General features: G+C 39.1%; 1 pseudogene; it reads left to right on the forward strand.

Moving 5' to 3' along the window:
• Positions 1–1,213: 1,213 nt before the first annotated feature.
• LOC100476951 overlaps positions 1,214–22,452 on the forward strand; it is a 55,173-nt pseudogene continuing 33,934 nt past the window's right edge.

Below are 22,452 nucleotides of genomic sequence, written 5' to 3' on the forward strand. Positions count from 1 at the left end.
CATTATTAATAATACAGTTGCATGAATTTGAGTTGATAATTTGCAGTTGGATAGTCAAACTGCAAAATATCTCCAAATTACTACTGTTGATTTATCTCTATAATTCCATACCCTTTAGCTAAACAGGACTCTTTTCTCCCTCATGCCTTTACTTTCCCTCCTCCTTATCTTTGCTCCTGAAGTTTTTTGTGTTTTTGTTTGTTTCTTTTTTCCTGACTTTAAGACCTCCTCGTTCTCATTTCCTCTGGTCAAAATTTCTCCCATTATTTGACCAGCAGTAATACTTGATTGTACCCTTTCTGACCTTATTTTGTTTTGTATTATGCATTTGCTCTATTATTTAAACTTTTATTTGGAAATAATTTCAAACTCACAGAAAAGTTGCAAAAATAATACAGAACATAACACCCTTGCTTGGATACACAAATTTTAATATTCCCCATATTTGTTGTTATCTCTTTCTTTCTCTGCATGCCTGTGTTACGTATAATATTTCCCTTTTGAACTTCTCTAGGATAGGTTGCAACTATTATGTCCTTTTATCCCTTAACATTTCAGTATGTATTTCCTAAGAATAAAGCTATTATTTTATAGAACCATGGTACAGTCATCAACTTGAGGAAATTTAACACTGATACTGTATTTTTTATCTAAGCAGTCCATATTCCAATTTTGTCAATTGTGCCAATAAAATCCTTTAAACGCTTTTTTTTTTTTATCTCCAGTGCGGAATCCAGTCTAAGATCACGCATGGCATGTGGATTGCATTTCATCTAAGTCACGTCATTAGTTGGCCGGTATCATTGCAACTAACAAGCATTCTGAAGGTAGTCATGTTAGAACATATAAATATCCTACTCTTCATCACACTCTTCCACTGCATTAAGCATCCATTGATGATTCTTGCCCAAATTATTATGACCTCTGAAAAATGGTGAATTTCCAATTCTACCACCCCACCGACATTTATCTGTCTGAATTACCCTTTAAGAAAGAGCCCTCCCTTTCCTAATTTTTTTTTAACTATCTAATTATTATCAATATAGACTCATAGGTTTCTATTTTTTTCACTGGGCTACTGTCCTTTTTTATTTTGATGCTTAAAATTGTCTCTGATTTTGCTAGTGAAAGCCTCTTCAAGCGGGCTTCCGGGCTTCTGTATGCTTTTGTTTCGCCCATGCATTTTCAGATTACTTCCTCCCTTCCCGGCAGGATGATCCAGACTCTTCTTGCGCCTTCTCAGCCCTGCAATCAGCTATTTATTCATTCAACTCGCAAACATTATTTTAGTACCTGCCATGTACCAGGCACTCTCCTAGGCTTCACCGATATGGTGATAAGCAAATCTAGCCATTTTCTTAATGGAATTTACAGGTAAGTGGATGATATGGACATTAAAATTTTTTTCCCCATGTCTCCTACTCATTCATCCTATCCCTGTGTGGTGAAGTACATGAATGTCTCACAAATTGGATTGCATGCTTACTGAATGAGTCTTCAAGTTTTTTTCTGGTCATCTCCAAATTTCTCCTTGTCAGAGGCTAGAGCAGGGTGATCCTGCAGGCTTGTAAGAAGTAGCTCTGAGTCTAAAGTTGTCTTCAGCCAGCAGGGAAGGAAGGTTTTTACAGGGAACTCTGTCCTGGAACCAGAGTGCACCTCAGTGTGTCCTGCTCACCTGCTGTGGTACAGACTTGCTGGGCACACGCTGGCAGGAGGAGGCATGTGGCATTGGCTCTTAGGAACACAGGGCACTGGATCAACACTACATAGGAGTAATTAATGTCCACATCAGAGATCTTGGTTATGTGGAAAAGCCACAACTTCTCCAGTCACATGTTGAATGATTTTCCATTCATTCTCTTGCTCCTTATGCTTCAGCCACAGTAGTTGTCCTTCCATTTCTTGAAAAAGCCAAGCTCAACCACATCACAGCCTCTCTTATTCTTCTCCACACTATTCTTTTTTTTTTTTTTCAGTAGGCGCCACGTTCAAAGTGGGACTTGAACTCATGACTCTGAGATTGAGAGTCCCATGCTCTACCGACTGGGACAGGCAGGCAGCCCCCACACTATTTTTATCATTCACATGGAGGGGCCATCTCTGGTCATCCCACCAAGACCCTTGCTCACCCTGTTCATTCCTCTAACTTTACCTTTACAGTCTGAAACACAGAACCTTGAAGAACATGGCAGGAAGCTTGGATTTGTATGCAAGGGCAATAGACTCTGAAAAAAAAAAGAAGAAAAACCATCATGACATTTAAGGTAATTGACTATAGATATACCTCTCACTTGAGCTATGAAAAGTAACAACCTAGACAAAAAAGTTAGTATTCTTACTCTATAATTTAGAAGATTTGCTTGAAATCTGAAAACCTAGAAATGAACAAATCATTGCACTCAGTTTCGAAATAAATGAAATGTCCCATGGTGAGGCTTTAAGCACAACCTCTTGTCTTATTTAGGGATGCAACTTCCTGCTTTGGTCATGCTGTTTTAAAGTATTAGTGTGACTGTTAGGTACACCTCAGGGACTTTTGAGAATGTAATTTACAACATTTAATATAGATGAAATGTGAATGGTTTTCATACCCAGTTGTGCAAAGCTGAATGCATAAGAGCTGATGACTGAAAAAGTGTATTTGTGTTAGCAGTGCTCAATTTGGAAGACCTTTCCATGACCCTACAACCTTCTCTTTTTTATCTAGAAAGTGGTGGGAAGCAGTAAAATATCCCAGAAGAAAATGTATCTTGGAGACTTCTAAGCATATAAGCTGTGGGAAGTTGAGGCCTTGAGAAAAATGTAATCAATTCACCTGGAAATTGAACAGTAAAATAATCAAATTGTGACTGCTTTATTCACCAACAGATAAGAGTATCTATAATCATGAATGGAGAGATTGTCTCTCTAAAAAAGTAGATATGAAGGAAAGATTGGCATAAGCTTCTTCTAAATTATTTTTTTTCTGATGATAAAAGTAACACATGAAAAAAATCTGAAATCTTGAATTGCAAAAAGAATGGAATAAAGTAAGTTTGCTACAATCCCACCATCCAAATATACTAACAATTGTTATTATTTTGAGATGGTAGTCAGATGATAGAGAATTCTACATTCTGACTTTTGTAATCATTTTCTATTCTGAGCATTTCTCTTTGTCCTTAAATAATCTTTGAAATCATGATTTTTAATGCCTACATATTATTTCAGCATACACATACACCTGATTTATTCAACAACTTCCTGGTTTAGGTAAATGTAGGTTGTTTGCAATTGTTAGTCATAGTGAACAATGTTGTGGATTTCTGGTATAAAAATTGGCAGACTGACTACTCACACTTTAGACTTCTGCTTTCCCAAACCTGCTAAAATTTCAGGAAAAGGGCTTTAATCCACATGGAAAAACAATGTGAGAGGAGCCTTCAGTAAATTAGAGATTTTAATATATTCCTTGGAAGATTGAAAGAGGACAGAGGAAGGATGCCTGGGTGGCTCAGTTGGTTAAGGTCATGATCTTCTGTTCAGGTCATGATCCCAGGGTCCTGGGATTGAGTTCCGCATCATGCTCCCTGCTCAATGGAAAGCCTGTTTCTCCCTCTGCCTGCTGCTCCCCCTGCTTGTGCTCTCTCTCTCTGGCAAATGAATAAATAAAATCTAAGAAGGAAGGAAGGAAGGAAGGAAGGAAGGAAGGAAGGAAGGAAGGAAGGAAGGAAATAACTGGCCATGGAAATATCTTGCTATTTCTTCCCTGTAGATAACCTTTCTTAAGCATCTTTCCCTGCAATACCCATGCAAGAATGACAACACACCTTGAATTTACACAGTGTTACATGTAAAATATATTTCAATTTAATTAATAATTGATTGATTACTTTCCTTTTACCCTTTAAAAAAATGACATCATTTTGTCATTGACCAAGTTAAGAATCAATAAGCTCTCAAAAGGCCACCTGCAAAGAGGGGTGGGTGGGTCAAGTAGAACTCTCAGTCAGAAGAGAGAATATACTGGTTGGTCACTGATTATTTGGGAAGGCCCTTTATTTTTCATGAGAAGTAGGATGTGTGTGTAAGCACATCCTGTACTGTGGTTTTCCCCTCCTCCTTCCAACTCCTACTCCCCATCCTTTTGTCCAGTTTCTCATGAGTTCTCATTTTCGTTCATAAAGCAAAAACTTGCTTTTTTGGGGTAAACATCCATTCCAATCTATTATTCTCTGGTATTTCATTTAGCTAGACCCTACCTCCAAGTCCACTGCCCTTTTAATTTGCATGCAACATAGATTATCTCATTTTATTCAGTACATATGTTGAAAATCTTAAACCTCACAACTTATTGCATTATGGTAGGAACTATAAGTCTATTTATGTGACTTTGAAAGTAGCCCAGCTTGCACCAGCAAGTTTAATAAAAGCTTCTGATGATAGAATAAGTGGTTCTTATTATGTTCAAATCTGAGTGCTTGGTTTTTGACACTTTCCTTTGGTGTAGGTAACACACTCTTGAAGGCTTTCTACCTCCATGCTATAATAGCTCTTCTATTACTGCATTTATCACTTCACACTGTTACTATTCATTCACAGAACTGCTTTACATGCTAGCCTATGAGATCACCAAGGTCAGGAACTGTATTTTCATTCCTTCAACACATATTTTTTGAGCACCTGCTACATATCCCCAGTGTGATAGGAGCAGGAAATACCATGATGAACAAGGTAAACGTGGCTTATTAGGCAAATACATTGTGGTCCAAACCCCAGGCTGGTATATTACTTAGCCATTGCCACCGTAATGTTGTATAACAGACCACTCCAAAACTCAGTGGCTTACAATAACAAGCATGCATTCTCATGCCATGAGTTTGCAGGTTCTCCATAGTTTGCGAGATCCGGGCTAGACTCCCGTGGGAGGCTCTGCATCAGGCCGAAGGATGGCTGGTACTGGTTCCTCACTGTGGCTTGGGTTCAAGTCTAAGATACTTGCATTTCTCCTGGGGCACAGGCTATCCTCATGGTGGATCACTGGAATACATAATGTCAAATTCATGGAGCAGGCAAAACAGCAGCTCTGTGACATCCATTAATTTTCCATTGGCGAAAGCAAGTTCATGAGCAAGCTCAACATCAATGGAGCAGGAAAGAGCCCCATGTGCAAGGACACTGCAAAGTTACACGGTAAAGGGTGAGATTTATATTTCCAATAGGAAATTGCAGAATGTAATTCAATCTACTAGATCACTGTTTTTGTTACTGCTGATCGTCATACCCTGCAGTGCGCCCCTTTGAATTATTCATCATAAATAACTTGTTTGGTGTTTGTTTCTCTATTCTTCTGTAAGTTCTGTAAAGATAGAGATCCTGGGGGTGCCTGGGTGGCTCAGTCAGTGGAGTTCCTGACTCTTGATTTCGGCTCAGGTCATGGTCTCAGGGTTGTGGGATCGAGCCCCATGACAGGCTCTGCTCAGTGCGGAGTCTGCTGGAGATTTTCTCTCTCCCTCTCCCTCTGCCCCTTCCCACTGCTTACATGTGGACTCTCCCTCTCTCAAATAAATAAATAAAAATCTTTTTAAAAAAATAGAGATCCTGTTTTACTCACTAGTTATTTACTTAAGTATCCCTTACAAACAGTAAATGCTCAGTAAATTAATATTGGAGTATATTGAATTGGTAAGTGTCATGATGCTCAGTAAATTAATATTGGAGTATATTGAATTGGTAAGTGTCATGATGGGAGAGCTGATAGATCATAAGGAACAGAGGGTCATACTATTTCCTGCTCATTGTCATCACCTAAGGAACTTTAAAAACTACAGGCCTACGCCTCGCCCAGCCCATTCAAAAGAAACCTTCTAGTTTTAATCTCTGAAAGTGGAGATGGAGCCTTGGCGAGTTCCCAGTGCATACCAGGTGATTCTAATATCTAGCCAGGGATAAGAATCACTGAGCTGGGGCCACCTGACTTGGATTAGGGCGGTCAGGGAAAACTTCGTGAGGTACGTGGCATTCAAGCAGAGGCTACCCGGGAAGTAGGTTTTTGGCCCAGCGTGGGGTTGAGGGCAGGGTGGAGGAAGATGGAGGTTTTTAACAGAGGCCGCTGCATGGGCCAAGGAATTGAGTTAAAAGAGCTGTTTTACCTGGTGTCTGGATAGGGTGAGGTGAGCAATGTGGAGCCTAACAACTGTTGTTCAGGGCAGAATTCTTAGATAAAATGGCCAGAAAAGCTTCAGAGTTGAGGGGAAAGTTTTCCCATCGGTAGCTGCAGTCTCTCAGGAAAGGCTCTGCCCAGTCTGAGTAACTTCCCTTGGCTGCTTGCCCAGGTGAGGCTTTTGTTTGGTGCCCTTTTGCTCGAGTTTATTTTGCTGTTGTTGGTATTACGCTGAAGTCTTTCCAACTCTTCTTTGTTTATGTAACTCTCTGGGCAGACATCTCCCATTTGGTTGACAGCCTTTCCGGGCGGCGTTTTTGGTGCATGATAGCTGCTGAGTTACACTTTAATAATAGACAAGCATGTGTATTTTTTTTCCAAGTATTAATACATGAAGTAATCATCCCAAGAAACTCTCTGCTTTAAAAACAATTCCTCTTCGAGATAGACTTTATGCAGCTTAATATTCTCCCTACACAAATCCATGTGATGAATCAATTTCAGATTTTTTTTATCAGCAAAACTTTGTTGCTCTTGTCAAAGTGATTTACTTACTTGCATTCAATTATGAGAAATATTTATCCATCATGTTTTATTTCTTGTCTCAGGAAGCTTAGAGCTAAAAATTGCGGGATTCAATATTAGCCAGGTTTGGGACGTAATTCTCCTCCTGCCTATCAAATTTTAATTTTTTTCCTTTCATTTTTAGCAATTCTGCTCTATATGTGTCTTCAGTGGTAATCTACCTTAAATACTTTTCGTGAAGCAAGAAGCCGACAGATTACCAGTTAAGAAGGTTAAAACACTAACGAGATACTGTGGCAAATGAAAAGGTATAGGACTCATTCACTGTCCCCAAATTCCCAGTCTGTTAAATATTCAGAGAAGAACTTTTCTGCAAATAAGTATATTAGTGAAAGGCTTGTAATGCCTAGGCCTCAAATTATCTCGACAGTAGGTTTAAAGCTAAAAGTGTATTTCTTTGAATTCTATCTTAAAATCAAAGTTCTAGGTGATAGTAGTTAATACTACTGATTACCATCATTGTGAAGGTTGGCACATGGGAAATGTTTGTTTTTCCCGGTTCCAGTTGGAAGGTATAGGGCACGGGCAGTGAAATTGTAAATGCATAAATGCTTGCTGTCTGCTGCAGCTTTCCAGAGAAAATCGTATCAATTGAAATCAAGTAATTTTGAGCCTTGTCATTTTGCAACAGCAGAAAATCTGAGAAAATTGAGCACCCTCCTCCAAGAAGTTACGAATATAGGGTTCAATAAACCAACAAGTGGAGACTTCCAAAGAAAATTCTGCCATTGTAGATCCCAACTTTAGGGCTGTCCTCCAACGTCCCTCTTTTGAATAAAAAGAGTAATTTTTTTAAAGATTTTATTTATTTATTTGACAGAGGACAAACAGGGGGAGCATCAGACAGAGGGAGTGGGAGAAGCAGGCTCCCTGCTAGGCAAGGAGACCCATATGGGGCTCGATGTGGGGCTCCATCCCAGGACCCTGGCTAGGATCATAACCTGAGCCGAAGGCAGACACTTAACTAACTGAGCCCCCCAGGCGCCCCAAAAAGAGTAATTTTTTAAACCCTCTGAAAATTACTTGTCACAATTCTACCTTCTGAATTTATTAGCAATTTTATTACCTTCATTTTATTAACCTCTATTAATCATGAAAAACATATTATTGGCATTCCATTGATCTTCTGGTCTGAATTTGTAAGAGAAAGCCTTCTTATTTCTGTTTACTAGCATGAATGAAAAAAGACACTTAGCATAGAAAACTCATAAACTTCCACCGAAATAAGCAGTTTCAGAAAAGCAGATGCACCTGGATTGCATTGGTAAATGGTGCTTGGTTTGAGACCAGTCAATACGGTTCATGCTAATTGTAATGCACTCTGGTCAAAATTGTACTTTATCTTCATTTCTTCTGATTTATGTCACTTTCCATAAAGTAATTCTGAAGACTTAAAGCTGATTGCATTCAGTTCCTACTAAAGGAAGACTGATACGATTTAAATATCATTTTTATCCTGGGTATTCAGATATCAGTTACATATTGCTGTTAGATCAGAATAGACTGATGTTTACTAGATCATACCCCACCTGCCCCAGACTTCCAGTAACATAGCTCCAAGTACCTGTGATCGACAGGTCTTGACCTGAGGCACATTTATAGAAAACACCACGGGCATTTGTCTCCAGAGGCAATATCCTTTATGACTGCCTGTGGAAATATTTATAATGCGTGTGGAGTGCCTTGACCATTTTGTTCAGTAAGCAATGCATTTACAAATGGAAGAAGAATGAAAATTCAGTTTTTTTTTAAACTTGATTACAAGTCTCTGGTGAACTGTTCTGTGGTTGCTCCTTATATACCAGTCTCTGTTCCTTGGGACAAATGCAGAAACGGCAGGAGCCAGATCCGTCACGTGCTATTCCAAAGCAGCCGGAAAGTTTCAGAACTTCCTGCTTCTGTGGATGTAAAAAAAATCCTGCCTGCTCCTCTACTAGGCAGTATCGTGTCAGATGATTGCATAACGTGTCCTTGTGCGGGCGCCACTTCCTCCCTCCCCCCCACCTCCCCCTTCCCCATTTAGTTCACATTTACCTTTAGAGAAATTTTGGCTAGATAATTCACACACTTTGGGGAAAAATAAAACTTAGCAAAATGCCAGGTTCTATACTAAGACATTTACAGAAGAGAATCCAATAATTTCCTGTAGTTATCCTTCCCAACATAGTATGGAAATGCATTCAGTAGTTTTTCTTTTCCTTCTCTTGCCAGAATTATTTATTGCTGAAAATTGAGGAGTTGTATTATAGTCATTATTTCTTTTAGTTTAAAAATTCAGTTTGATAGTAATCTTAAAAAAAAAAATCCCACAAAGTTTAAATGTGGTTTGGAAAGGCAGCAGAGGGATTTAAAGAGAACAGATCTGATGAAAAAGAAAAATGTTTTAGCATTTCAACCGACTAGAGTGGAATCAGTGAAAAACAGAAGTCTCCAAAGGAAACTGCAACAAAGTAAAAAGGGTTTATAAAAGAATACATAGCCATTTTGAGAGTTGTGTTGGAAAGGATAAGGTGATTTTTTTTTTTTATCTGAGACTGTAATGAAAAGACCAGAATTGCAGGTTTGATGCCTCTGTGAGAATCAAACTTTTCCATGACAACAAACTAGACTTCCATCCCTGGCTAAACATCTTGAAAAGATGTAGAAATATGGAATTGATTATACAGAGTTGATCCATGACAATTTGTGGGAAAACAACACATAATTAAGGGTCATAGTGATCATGTTAATTGAGAACTGTTCCCACAAACTAATCTGAATGATTATTAGAGCTGAAGGTTTTCTAGGCTATACCACACTCTACAGACATGAAGTAAACAAATTATGGCAAAATCTACTCATTGTTGCTATCTGTGGAGACTGTTCTGCCATCAGTTCCACAGCCATGATTATTGTCAACAGTCAAAGTGAACATGAGCAAACAGCATGGTGCTCTGGGGAGAAACAGCGAATAGGGGCGCCTGGGTGGCACAGCGGTTAAGCGTCTGCCTTCGGCTCAGGGCGTGATCCCGATGTTATGGGATCGAGCCCCACATCAGGCTCTTCTGTTATGAGCCTGCTTCTTCCTCTCCCACTCCCCCTGCTTATGTTCCCTCTCTCGCTGGCTGTCTGTATCTCTGTCGAATAAATAAAAATAAAATCTTAAAAAAAAAAAAAAAAAAAGAAACAGCGAATAGAGGTGAGGGCTTACCCCCTCTCTGCTCTTCCACTAACCAGCCATTTGATGTCCTATATAGGGAAGCCCTATAAACTCCCTTTTAGTTCCCTCAACTCTCATATAGAAATAATAATAGTCCCTTATCTTCCACCTCCCTGGGTTGTTAGGACTATTGAATGATATGAGTTAAGTAAAAGAACCTTAGGAAAGATTAAAAGCACTTACAAATGTAAGAGATTGATAGTGTTTATTGATCACAGGTGCCAGAGACTGTTCTTGCATCTACTCAAGGCTTTGCTTTCATAGCAGTTGACAGCATTGATATTAGTTATATTGTTTTCAAACTTCATCTTAACACATTCCAATTTCAAAAATAGTACATGAGGGGTGCCTGGGTGACTCAGTCGTTAAGCGTCTACCTTCGGCTCAGGTCATGATCCCAGGGTCCTGGGACCGAGGCCCACATTGGGCTCCCTGCTCGGCGGGGAGCCTGCTTCTCCCTCTCACACTCCCCTTGCTTGTGTTCCCTCTCTCGCTGTCTCTCTCTGTCAAATCTTAAAAAAAAAAAAAGGTACATGAGATGGTTTTTGCAAAGGGGATGTGTCTTTTGTCCTTGTGTTGCTATAAGTGGAAAAGTTCCTTTGTAGAGACTTTCATTTTTAGTATTTGGGAAACTTTGGAAAGAAGTTCAAATTCAGAGGCAAGTTTTAAATCTCTGCAAGAATTTCAGTGGTGATGGTAACAATAATATGTACACTACCTGCATTGATAAACGCCTTGACTTCCCTTTATGGTCATGTGTCTTGTGTCTACTGCAGTTCAAAAAAGACCAAGGAATACTTCCTAGGAAAAACCAACTGGCCTCAGACAGGTTCCCATAGAGAGGGAGAACATCGGTATGGTTATCAGGGGTCTGGGTCATGGATATGGAGGTTGGAAATTCAGGGTCAGTATATTCAGAGGTGATTGGACTCAGGCACATGACTCATAGCAGCTCAACTCAGAAGTCTGACATTATAAATATAAAATGTCAACTTATTTACTTATAATCAAAATTATAACTCTTCATGGGTAGATCTGGACAGCACGGTGCTCATCAGAAGGTTGCTTGATGGATCTGGAATCAGAAGCTTACTGCCTAAACTGAATGGTGGTCAAGTCACCAGAGTTCTATGGGACATTTGTGCCTCACAGGCCAGGTTCTTGGGCTCATGGTTCAGGAAACCCAGTCTTTTAGACAAAGCTAGAGTTGGAAAGTTTTCCTTGCCCCTTTTGACCTGCCCTATTGTTGGCCAATTGGTTTTCAGATTAAGACATTTTTTTCCTTTTGTCATATGAATATTTTCTCTTCAGGATTAGCCTGGGAGGTATTCTACCCCTTTAAGGTCATCCTGTATCTTTGCTCTGATATAGTAAATGTTTGTTTCATAGAAACAATTGGAGGGTAATCTTTCCAAGTCCTCAGCTGTACTCACTGTTGCCCCACGTAATATACCACCAACCATTCTTCCTCACATTTCCCTGAGCTTGTTCTATGCTCTTCAACCTCTGGGCCTTTGAACGTGATTTGGTCTGGAACGCTTACCATAACCAATAACCTCCTACGGAACTTGCAGTACCACTTTAAGAGTCCACTCCTCTGTGTCCACAAGGTAGGCATGGGCTAGTGTTCACTACAAGAGCTACATTACCAAACTCAAATTGTACTGTAGGGCGTAAGTCACTTTGTGGGCACAGCCCTTCCTCAAAAGGAGAAAAATAGAGAAAAGCATCCTTCTCATTTTGCAAGAGTGACAACGTAGTAATCCATCCTCAAGGATCCATTCTAGTTCTATAGGCCCACAGCAGCTATGGGACCTCTTGGCCAAGGGGATTTTATTTCATCAAATAAAAAAGTTTTGCTGTTAATCACTGTAATACTTGGAGATTCAAGGAACAGCCCCAGCACCAGTGGATTACATTTATCATTGCAGCTAACATTTATCATGTGCTTACTGCATGCTAGGCAGAGTGTAAAGCAGCTTGTATGGATTATCTCATTTAACCTTCACAATAACCTTATGATGTAGGGGGTTTAATTATCGCAATTTATAGATAGGGAGACGGTAAGAACAGACAAGTGGTAGGAGGTAGAGCCAGGACATAAATCTAGTGAAATCTGAAGCTGTGTGGTGACCAAAAAAAGTGTTCCATTACCAAAAACATTTGTTTTTCCCATGGAAGTTTTCCCTATAGTATGCCTGATACCTACCGTAAAGATAGATCTAGGCGCTCCATGATGGCTAAGCATTTTGGCAAGATGTAGGCAAATACAAAGTCAGTAGGTGTAAAAACTTAGACTCTGTTGATGTAGAAAGAATGCCAGGTACTCCCTGGATCAGCTACAGTTCCCAACAGACAACTTCCTCAGCTGCCACAGAGCCATAAACATAGCTCTGGGATCTAGTGATCGGTGCTCTGAGCTGTCCAGGAGAACGCCACACAACAAGGAAGTATGAAGGTTTGAACTAAAAGAAGGGGGGGGTTGTACCCTAAAAACCATAATTCAAAAAAAATTGTCTAATTTTTCAGTTTTCTCATAATTTCCAGAATATTAAACATCTGCTGTTTGTATCTATGCACAGTTTCTACTCCCAAGAACATGTATTTGGCACCTACCAGGTGCAGGCCACTTTGCTATCAGCCCTCAGTGTTTTAAGTTCTATAAATGTATCCAAGTACAGAAAACCATTTGGTCAGGGTAAAAATGTAGGATTCGTGCTTAATGCGCCTATGAAATGTCAAACAAATACAGGTATCCTCTTCTCAAAAGTTTACTTCACACCACTACACTTTTACAAAAGACCTACTTTTATACCTGTTTTCACTCACCAAAAGAAATCCAATGGGATTTTCCCTAGTATGAAAGAAGGCAAAAAGCAAAAATAGTGTTTAGCATTTGTTTTGCAGCAAGCAGTTACGGAGGCAGCGTGCCCCGGAGCGGCAAGGGGGGACCGCTACGCTCCTTGCCTGGGCTTTGAGCTCTGTGAGTATCTGTGCTTTATCTTGATTTATTCTGTGCATCTGCTAGTAAGATGCATCCTAAGGTATCTGAAGAGGCTAAGAGAGGTTATTTTTTGGGTCTGGAAATGCTCAAAATTTTTTTCCATATAAATTAATGGTAATTGCTTCTTCACTTTACCCCATTTTGGTTTATGAAAGTTTTCATAGAAAGGCTCTGTTTTCAGATAGCGGGGGAAACACAAGCTCTTGTGTAATTTAGACAGAAGTATGGCTTTTAGAATCAGGGGGCACTCAACTTCGAAACTGGTTGTTACCTCTCCCTTCTTCATCTGTCTTTCCCCCAAATCTGTCTCCAAGTCACCTTCTCTCATCCCCTACATACAAACACACACTTAATCAAAACAGATCTGGAGAGCAGTTTTTCGCATGGCTACTCCATCATTAAGATCTATCATTTCACAGCACCTTATGGTTATAATAGGATTTCCCCCTTTGATTAATTCTTGTTCAACATCTCTCACACTTGCCTACCCGCGAAACTCTTTTCTGGGGGAGAAAACAAAATTACACCTTCTTTTACAATGATCCAGCAGAGAAAATGAGATTGCCCAGCACATTACAGCTTCTATTCAGCAGAGCCACATGCTCCCTCTCGAGATAGGATGGAAAATGAGCTGCCAGCAAAAAAAAAAAAAAAAAAAAAAAAAAAAAAAAAAAAAACCTCCTAAAGAGTGTCACAATTACAACTTTTCATAGGTGCTCCTAGTGACAGTACTTCTGACCTAAGACGACTGAGACGTACAGATGTACTCCTGAGTCTGCTCATTAGCCTAATGAGGATGGAGTCAGGCAAAGAGTTAATTTGACTAATTTAATCAGCATGCCCCTCCATGTGTCTACTGGGAGAACACCAAAGTGACGGAGACAAACAGAAACACACAGAGGAGAGGAATTTACTGAGCTGTGTTTGCCATCAGGCAGAGCCACTGTGAAAACATAATAGAATCAAATCTGGAAAGAACCTTAATGATTGTTTAACCCATGCATATAATTTTATAAGATCTAATGAGGTTAAGAAATCATCATAAAAATAAAATTTTTTGTCGAATGATATATGGGAAAACATAAACTGTAACCTATGTGTGTATGTAAATATTATTAGATTGTTTTCTCCAAACAACATAGGGGAATTTAAACGATGGATGTAATGTTCTATATTTTCATAGAACAAATACTATAAATAAATTTCTTTTCCTCCTCCCTATACAAACTGATTCTTTAGCTGTGTGGACAACCTTCAAGCTAGTCATCTTATAAGGATAGTTGGAAATTATAAAAAATTTTTTCCCCAAGCTTTTCCTGCTTTTGAAGACTTGAGAAGAATAAAGCACTGATGCATGTTCTTTGATGCTGGATATAAACTTTAGTTTTACCAGATTTAGGGATTTTCAGTTAATACTTGGTGTGGATGATTTATGTGTTTGATTAATGGTTTTCGATTTCTTTAAAGTTCCACCTTAAAATGAGCACCATAAAATGTCTATTTAATGTTGGCAGTACTTCTGATAGCGTGCCTTGATCTTACAATTAGAAATTAAGCCACAATTACCCATCAGATTCGGTAATTCTAAGAGAGTTGATTGAGGGTTTTTCCTGGACAATAGAATGTCATTTGCATTGATTATTTCATTATATTAATTTTCTCATCACTTTTCCTTTTTTTTTTTATTTCAACATTATTAAGGAAGTTTTTTCAACAGGCTTAAGCCTAAGGGGATGAAAGAGAAAATGAATGGGTTTCTTTGGTTTAAAAAAAATAAAAGAAGAAGAAAAAGGCTTATGGGGATACTAAGCCTCATATCCTATAAATTGGTCCTGTTCTCTTTTTTCCTTGATGATAGTTGGTGGAATTAAAACAGGATAGGAAAAATTATATTTTAAGGTTGAGTCTTTTAAAAAATCAAACTTTTGTAGTGTCCCTTCTATTTGAACAATATTGCTGCTATCCCAGAAGTCAGACCAGGCAATACATAATGTTCTTTTTCTGCAAGTTTTCTTACAAATCATTTTTCTTTATTCGGTTATTGGTGGAGAGCCTATTATGTATAGTAGGTATAAAATTTATACTCTTGTAGGAGAGATGGACATTAAATAAACAAATATGACTTTAAATAGAAGTGCAATAAAAGAATTTTGTTCTATCACAGAAAAAAGGAGATAACCTAATTTATATGTGAAGGCAGTCAAGGAAGGCCGCTCTGAGAGAGGTAAGGAGCAGGTGCATGTTTAGGCTTGTAGAGGACAGGAAGAGGGACCAGGCTAAAGCAACTGTATATGAAAAAGATCTTGAATCAGGGAAGACCTTGGTGGGTTCAAGGTCACCAACATCATTGTAGCTGGAATAAAGGAAAAAATGGTACAAAATAAGGCTGAAGAGGAAGCCAGTGTCCAACTTGGAGCAGTTGAAGAGTGAATGGAAGAGTTGATATACAACAGTGGTGGAGTGAATGCAGGATTGAATGCTGCTTCCTTCCAAAACCTTGCTACAGAATGACAGACAGAAAAGAAAATTGTTATAAAAGGCATAAACACCCAAGAACAAAAAGAGTTGCAGAGGAATCCTTGGCATCAAAATTTTTTGCTTCTGCAAAGCATGTGAGCAAGTGGTGATTGATTTATCAAAACTGAGAAAGTCTGCAGTGGGGGAAAGCTGAGAAGTGACCCAATTTACCAAGTTACCTCTAGAATTGGGGTAAAGACGAGGCTAAACACAGGAGTAGTTGAAAGCCCATTCAAGGAGAACTTAGACTCTGTACCTGTCAGGAGGGGATTCAATACAGACAATGAGATGCTTCTAAAACAGTTGGAAGAACTAGAAAGCCATGGCTACTTCTTAGATTTACTGGCAGTTTTTAGAGAATCAAGCATTGCAGGAACTTAAGGAAACTGCCAAAGACATCTCAACTATCTGAAGCTTCATAGCAAGTGATTTGCAAAGAAATGCTCCTCAGTTGCTGAAAAATCTCATCTTTGCTGAAGTCCATAAATTGCCTTCAGTAGCCAGAAAGCAATAAAACCTTTCTTATGCCTTCCAATATTGTAGGCTTGTATCTCATTGGCAGACTCAAATCCAGAACGTGGCCAGAAGATTATTCTGGAAGTGCAGTTCCTTGGCTTCTAGCTCCTGCAATATAAGCAAGACCTTAGAAGACTCATGATGTCAGGGATAGCAGAAGGAATGTTGGAAATGAGTTGCTATCCATCAGTCCAGGATAGATCCACCCTCCCAGATCCCATTCCCCTTTGTGCAACTGGGCAATTGCCCTTCCCTCTGCAGGCAAAAGATGAGGTATAGGGACACCTGGGTGGCTCAGCTATTAAGCATCTGCCTTCAGCTCAGGTCATGATCCTGGGGTCCTGGGATCGAGCCCCGCATCCAGCTCCCTGCTCAGTGAAGAGCCTGCTTCTCCCTCTCCCACTCCCCTTGCTTGTGTTCCCTCTCTTGCTGTCTCTCTCTGTCAAATAAATAAATAAAATCTTTAAAAAAAAAAAAAAAAGAGGTATAGAACAGATGGTCTTTAGACTGGAACACCAGATACACCTAATGGCTGGGAGACAGTTCTTCATATGAGGGTATGAGAAAAATTAATATATTAGACCTCTCCTCCCATTTAACTCTGGGTTTAAACCCCCTGGGCCAGACCCTGATTGAGCCTTTCATAGAAAACCTGACCAGCCCAAGTGAAAAGGCCTCAGCGACACTGATCTCAGGGGTTTCTCCAGGAAATGTCCCTGTTAGATCACTTTATAGAGAATCCACAATGTAAGACCATACATGGGCATAAGCTTTAAACTATTTAATTTCCTACCTTAAATATGAGCCAAGGATCATCAACATTTGAGGAAGGCAACAAACATGGAAATCACAGCCCAAAATAAATTAAAAGAAAAAAAAAAAAAACACAGAAGACAGAGGCTATGAAGGAAAGAGGAAAATGTCAAAAAGAAAACCAACAATAACTATCTTTGGAGAATAAGGAGAATATACTGAAGTGAGAACAGAAAGCTTTTTTTTTTTTTTAATTAAAGCATGATAACAGAACTAAAGACATTGATAGAAACCTTAGAAAATAGTATCCCAAAAATTACAGTAAAAAACTCAGAGGTCTTAAACAAAAAGGGAGGGAAAGGATAGAGAATGGTTCAAATCATGGAATCTCCAAAAATTAAAAACAAAACAAAAACAAGGAATTATAAATGAAGGAATTTTAGTGGGAATAATTCAAGATGCTATATCAGAAATGAAGGACATTGTGCTCAATACAATGAATGAACATAAACTAAGACATTTAAAACACTGGGGACAAAAATTGTACAAAAATATTTTTAAACATTTTTTTAAAGATTTTATTTATTTATTTATTTGACAGAGACAGCCAGCAAGAGAGGGAACACAAGCAGGGGGAGTGGGAGAGGAAGAAGCAGGCTTCCAGCAGAGGAGCCTGATGTGGGGCTCAATCCCAGAATGCCGGGATCACGCCCTGAGCTGAAGGCAGACACTTAATGCCTGAGCCACCCAGGCGCCCCAAAAATTGTACAAAATTTTAAAGAAGAAACAAACACAGGACTTAGACCCAGGATTGGCAAACTTGTCTGGAGAGAACCAGATCATAAATGTTTTAGAACTTGAGGGCCACAAAGTGAGTGCCAAAACTACCCAAATTTGCTGTTATAGTGTGAAAGCGGACATAAACAATATGTAAACGAGTGAGCATGGCTGTGTTCTAATAAAATTTTATTAACAAAAATAGGCTATGTGCTCGATTTGCTAACCTCTGACTTACATAAAAATTCAAGAATCAAAATGGCATCAGACTGTGGTAAACAGACTGAGGACTAGATGGCAATTGCTCAATGTTGATAAAATACTGAAAGAAAATTATTTTTCACCTAGAATTCCATTCTCAGAGAAATTATCAAATGTGAGGTATGAATAAGTTCTCCAAAAAAATCTGATCTTCTGTGAAACTTGACTCAGGACACTGACTGACACTGGGCTTCATCTACATAAGAAAGAAAATCAAAGAAAAAGACGTGGGATCCTGAAGCCAGGAATTAGGTTCCATTTCTTGGAACTCAGATTATGATAAAGCAAAATACCAAGACTGCAAGTCATTCAGCACAGAGGGCAATCACACGGTTGTAACATTTAAGATCAAACTGAGAGAATACCAACTGTGTTTATATGGATTCACAGGGTATTTATGTAACAGGAGAGGTTCTGGGTGTACTTTAAATTATGAGCACATGGAAAACTAAACAGAACAACTAATATTAACTCCATAGGAAACAAAGTTGCACAGGAAAAAAATTAATCATTGATAACTATATAATTCCAACTCAGAGGTCTCAGAGTCATTAATAAACATTATATATTGATCTAATCGAAATCATGATAGAATTATATTGAACAGATGGAGGGAAGCTACTGCAGTGTGTGGTAGAGGTAGGTGTTTGTAGATCAGGGAGTTAAAACTTTGTCTCCCATTAGTAGAAAATCAAAAGATAATAGATAAAGCCTAAATTATAAAATTAAATAGTGCTACAAACATTTAGAGTTTTGGAGATAAATACCAAACGAGTCAGCTGCAAGTGTTTAAAGTGGATAATTCTGGGTATTCTGGATTAGGGGTGGTGAGTCATTTAACAAGACTTGTAGAACAATTCAACTCTTTTAAACTCTGTATAACACTTCAGATTTAGAGTTAATTTTAAAGAACAATAAGTAGTTTTTTATCAATAGGAAAATAAGCAAATGGTATATTTAATCAATGGATTTTTGTATAATTCTTAAAGTAATCGGGTGAAACTTTTATGTTTTATGGTAGATAAAGGTTAATAGCAATGCTGAGCAAAAAAACAAAACAGCAAATTGCAGAAAGAGATGATAGGAAGCAATACTACATTTTATTTATACATAAATATGTGCTAAAGAGTAATGACTCACACGGAAAAAATAAAAAATTCAGAATGTGATTGCCTCTTGGAGGAATGACAATGAGAGCAGAGAGTGGTCCTGAAAGTGCTTCCACTCTAGAATATTTTATTTCTCATAAGCAAATGAGGGGAAGTACTACCTTTAGACAAGACAGGAAGCAGTTAAAGATGCAAGAAAGAGAAGGGTATGCATGAACAGCAACAATAACATTAAAATCAGAGATAGGTTCCTCTTACTGACAACTCTTGGGCCTTCCGTAGAGTCCTTCCATTTTCCTTTCACTTCTCTTTCTTTCTGTTGTGTTTTGCATTTCTTGTTTTGGGTGTCATGTTTGTTTGGGTTTTCCATCAGCATTCCAACACGCTGCTGCAATGACGCTACCTCTCTCCAATGACCGTCCTGTGCTGCCCCACTGCCTGAGAGGGTCTCCATTTTCTTACCTCCCATCTGCTTTTAAAGCTGCTTGTGGTAGTGTTTTTAAGTAACAAGGCCTCAGTAGGAGTAATTCTGAGTAAAATACAGTATCACCAATTAAAACTGTTTTCTACCCCAGCCCACCATGCAGTCATGTCTTTGGAGAGTAGGAGCTTTAAGTAAAACCCCTGTGAGATTTGAAACACGGCTGTAACAGGAAGCATTACGAGCAAACAGGAAGTAGCTCCTGCCACGATTGGTTCAGTCATGCCACACTGCCATCGGGAGCCAAGCTCCTTGTACCCTGCCATCCACAGAGCACTGACTCAGTCCTCAGATTTGCCCCTTGCAGTACTGTGGGGATTGGCATGGTCCCAAAGTCTACTTGAAGGGAGTTGCACCTCTGTTTGTTACAGAGGAAACTTTCCTTGGCAACAAAAGCAGACATTCTTTCAGGTTGCATTCACCAGGGTTCGGTCCCATGCAAAGGGGGGTAGAAAAATGAGAATCTAGGATTTTCGATTCCTATGGTGGGAGGCAGCTTCTGCCAGCAAGCAAGCGGGGTAGGGCATAGCTGTTGGATAGGGAATCCACGGGGCCTACCACTGACCTTCGGTGCTTTAGAGCATCCACCACCATACCCCGCAGAGGGCATAGCAGCACCCCAGCAGACAGAGCCATAGCCAGCAGAAGCGGCAGCCGTGCCTACCAGAAGCGGCACTCCCCAGAAGGAAAGGCAGTACCGAATGGAAGCCTCAGTGGTGCCAGTGGGTACAATGGGCCCAAAAGACACAGCCAAGTCCAGCACGGGGGAGGATGTAGCTTCGTTAACATGATCACCAATATCCTCATGTGGTTCTTTAAAATTTAAAATTCACTTCCTCAGTCACACCACCTACATTTCAAGTGTGCGTTACCCATCAGTTGCTACAGCTGGTTGCCATAATATTGTACATCACAGATAAGGAACATTTCCATCTTTACAAAAAGTTTATTGGACCGTGCTGGGCTAGAGCAAGGGAAGAATTTCTTCAATGACAAATCCATATATGTAGACATAGGATTATATTATAGCTCATCTCCAAGTATCTCTAGGGATTCCTAGAGTCATGGTATAAACCTTTGGCCGAAGTGGGAATGAAATGTATTAGCTAATGATTTATAAGATGCTGTTTAAAGCCCAAAATTCCCCTGGAGGCACCCAGTGTCAGCAAGTCCGCATTGTTTAGTGAAAATGTATAGATCGATGGTCCCTACCTGGTTTACCTGGTCCTTCGGACTGAGTCTGTGAGATCAGTGCAGTATAAAAACCTCCACACAGACTTGTGCCACATCCTCCCTGACGCAGATATCTTGTTCTCATGTTGGTGGATCATGATTCCCAAATGGAGCATATTCTGAGCAGCTCAGAAAGGACTCTGGAAGCTGTGCCCAGGTGTCCCAAATCTCCGTAATGTTGCTTTGTGCTTCCTTGCTCCTGGTGCTGTGTGTCCTTTGCTTGTAATAAATCTTTCATGAGTATACCTTGTTAGAGTCCTGTGAGTCCTTTCAATTATCTGACCCCAAGTAATTGCTGCACTCCATGGTGGCCAATCAGATTTGGTCATTAACACATATGAACACCCTCAGGACACTGCTAGAAATAACTAGGTTGAACTTTACAAGGCTCTCGAGGTCCCACACTAGCAGGTGTGAGCAAGAAACATCATTATATATATAAGATTTTGTTGTTGTTCTTCATTCTTTCATGTCAAAAGGAAGTTATGAATGAAGTGATGTATTTTGGCATGAATATAAGTCAGATTATTTGTGTTCAAATAATTTTAGTGCCTAAACCTCAATTTTTCTCTTCTATAAAATGGGCAATATTACAGAATTCACATCATAGGATTGCTTGAGGGTTGATTTATACAATACACGTATTAAGTAAGTACAATGATGAGCATGTAGGAAGAACTCTTTATGAGCTCTTGTTATTACGCTCCCCAAATGAAGATATCTGTTAAATATGAACATTAACAACAAACTGGTTGATGCATTGCATTAAAGATCTCATTATATGTCTTAGATTTTATTTTATTTCATCTGGTAGCTTTATCTCAATTACCTTCAATTTTGTTTTCCTTTAAATGATATTTTATAGAAATGCAAACTGTATCTGAGTAGAGTGCTACATCTTCCCACCCTAAACAGAGTATATTTTCATATGTTATTTTTTATTCTATGCATGGCTCTTGCTCAGTGGGAAAATTATGGATGTAATTGTTAGGCCACTAACTCAAATTCTTCCCCTGGTGGTTAATCATGGTTTCTAATCCCAGTGGTATAAACGGCTTTCTGGTAGTCTTCTGGCATAATCCTTTCACTTTATAGTGAGATTTCACAGCTAGTAAATGATAGAACTGGGACTCCAATCCAATCAGACCCATATAAATGCTGAAGTTGTAAGAAAATATAGATGATACAGTACATTCCTGGGGAGGATATCATTTGTGATAGAAATAAGAGATGATAAAGAAACAAACATAATTTTAAGAAATTGCTCAAACTAATTTATAGGGCAGTGCTACAGGAGAGGCAACAAAGTATGAGAGAGTCTTCCTACTATTAAAGAACTTGGACCCCAATTATACTTGTCCTATTCAAGTTTCTTTAAGTCACATAAAATAAAAACCCATTCAAGATAACTCAAAAAAAATGGTGATTTATTATAAGGCTATCTCAGAGAAGAAAAGGTAAGAGGGATGTATCTCAGGGCAACTAGAATTGGAAGGTAGAATGGCATTAGGAATTGAGGCAGACACTTCATCTCTTCCTCTCCTGATGATTAGTTCTCTAATCTCTACCTTTCTTGATTCTTTACTTTGAAATCTCTTCTGTCTTCCATCTTTGAGTTCTCTGCCTGCATATCTGAACAGGGCCAACACAGCCTTGCTCTTAACTCTAGAGTTCATCACTTTGTAAGGACCAGCATTGTGTCTCTTTTCTGTTGGGCAGCATCCTCCTTACCATTACAGTCCATCTGCATTGTTTGCCTTTGGTTCAGAAGTTTATCTGTTGTTAATTGGTTTGGCTGGTGGTTTGTGGACGCTTGGAATCTACAGCTGACCTTTATAGGGCTGTGGGAAAGTAAGTACCTCCAAACATATCATA

This window comes from Ailuropoda melanoleuca, chromosome 7, assembly GCF_002007445.2.
Source record: "Ailuropoda melanoleuca isolate Jingjing chromosome 7, ASM200744v2, whole genome shotgun sequence".
NCBI lineage: Eukaryota > Metazoa > Chordata > Mammalia > Carnivora > Ursidae > Ailuropoda > Ailuropoda melanoleuca.